Source organism: Bidens hawaiensis, unplaced genomic scaffold (assembly GCF_021521415.1).
Source record: "Bidens hawaiensis isolate Kalapana, Puna unplaced genomic scaffold, B.hawaiensis_p1.1 tig00014257_1, whole genome shotgun sequence".
Classification (NCBI taxonomy): domain Eukaryota; kingdom Viridiplantae; phylum Streptophyta; class Magnoliopsida; order Asterales; family Asteraceae; genus Bidens; species Bidens hawaiensis.
Genome location: NW_027492228.1, coordinates 272,065 through 274,575, shown reverse-complemented (window position 1 = coordinate 274,575; position 2,511 = coordinate 272,065).

Sequence of the window (2,511 nt, the reverse complement as noted above, 5' to 3'; positions counted from 1 at the left end):
AAAGTCCGGAAAAAATCATAGCTCGGGGTTTGGCTTAAACACAATAAAGCTTATCGGATGTCATATTATCAACAACATTTTTAAAATAAATCAATTAACAAAAAGAATAACAAACCGGGTATAGGGGATTCGAACCCGCGCATGGAACGTCCCCGTGCCTTATCATTCACGCACCAGCCATCGTGCTGGTGTGTTAATTTGTGAGTAATATACATCAGATAAATATATAAACAAGTTTAGGAATTCACACCAAATCAACTTTAATCCCTAGAAAATTTAAATCCATTAATTTGTTTGTTGTTGATTCAAATTGAGTTAGGGTTAACGATTAATAAACAAAAACGAACTACCAGTATGAATGATTAAGGATCGATGAACTAGGGCTTGCGGCTCAAGTTTGATTAAAATAGGTCTTAACGGCTTCGTATATCAAATTGTGTTAGGGCTTTTGCTCGTGATGAAAGGTGTGGACGAGTTTAATTGTGTTTTCGTTGAGTATTTATAGTTAGTCGAGGCCTACTTAGGCCGCGGTTCGTTTTAGCACATGATTGTGTCCATTAGCTGTCAATTAATAGAATTAAAGCATAGTTTGGAAGCGTTTTTTTATCAATTAACATATGGGGATATCAATTCCATGGTTTCCAGCGTGAACTACGGGTTAAGAAAACAAGGGGGTGGGGTGCTTTGTCGGCGGGAAGAAGGAAACAAGAAGAAGAAAAAAATAACTTTTAAATATTTTGCATTTAAATCCCTAGGGTTTGGGTTGGGTTTAAGATGTTGTTAGAAGTAAGTGTAAAGGGTTAAATTGCGCAACTTTGATAGTTATAACATTTATTTTAACAAACAATTTAAATTCGAGTAAACGCGCAACGAAATGAACGTATAAATGACCAAACAAATAATAATTCATTAAATACAAGGATCTGAAACAATAATAGTAAATACAAATTTAAATGGATCGGGTTTTCGGGTCCAGAAATTGGCGATTGTTGCAGTAAACATGATCGTGTTGAACTTCAAAATCTTCTATTTTATCTTCTCCTTTTGTTCTTGCCAACATGGGGTGTGTTGAGGTTAACATAGCTATGTTGTGACTTGATTCACCATGGGGTGTGTTAAGTCTGTTTTTCACATATTTTTTTTGTTTTTCTTCGTATATCAGCTCGTTTTATTTTTTATAATTATATTTACCTAGAGATAGAAATTATAAACATTAATGGTTATTTATTATAATATAATTACCAATATTACGCTTATTTGAAGATATTTTAGTGCCGAAAAGATGTATAATTTATTATTCATCACAACACATGCCACTATCTTAAACAGTCCAATAGCTTTCCTCTTTTCCTGAATCGAATGATTCCTTTTCACGATGAAACCTTAAGCATCACGTTGTCACAGCAACTAAAACTAACATCAAAATTACAATTATATTATTTGTACATTTATTTAATAATTGTCCTGATTCATTGTATCTTTATTGGCTATGAATCCATGATGGCCAACAAAAGTTCTTTCCAAAACTGGAATGCAAACATAAAATCATAAAGCGGATGGGATGCTTTATATTTATTAATCATTTGATTTACATGACATTAAAATTACTTGGTCCTCATGTGTTTTTTTGAACAAATTAAATCATTTATAATATATATATATATATATATATATAGGGAGAGGATCAAGAGAAAACTCATCTTTAGAGAAAAAAACTTAAAAACTCCTAAAGAATTATTTTTAATTAAAAATAAAAAAATATTTTCAAAATTCTATTTTAGCCATTATTTTTATATTTTCTTATATTTCACTCGAAAAATATAAAAAAATAAAAAAAACCGCTGTAATGCATATACGTATTACTGTGCGATACCGTTATATTACACATGTGTATTACTATGTATTTTTGAGTTTAATAGTGTTTTATTGCATATATTCAATATTTAAGTATTATATATGTGTAGTAGTGTTGTATTATATGAAAAAAAAAATAATAATAAAATAAAAGTCGATGTTGTGCACATGTGGGTTAATGTTGTATTACACATACGTACTAATGCGTATTCGATGTGTGTATTAGTTTTATATTGCATATATACAATAGTGTGTATCAAATATTTGCAATAGTGTTGTATTCTATGCAATACAAACGCTTTTGCATATATGCAATGAACACTATTACACATGCGCAATATACCGACGAGGTTACCGACAAGGTTTTTTTTTTTTTTTTGAACCAATAACAACATATAAGAATAATGGAAAAAAAGAAACTTCAAAAAAAAAAATTTTTGAAAGTTAAAAATAGTTTTTTAGAAGTTTTTAGGAGTTTTTAAGTTTTCTCTTTAAGAGAAGTTTTCACTAGAACCCACCCATATATATAAATATATACACACATATCTATCTATAATCAGGGGTGGCTCGTGGGACAGCGAAAACAATTTAGGGCTTTAGGCCCACACTTGCTTAAAGGCTCCCAAATCCAGAAAGATATTTTCTGTAGATATATTA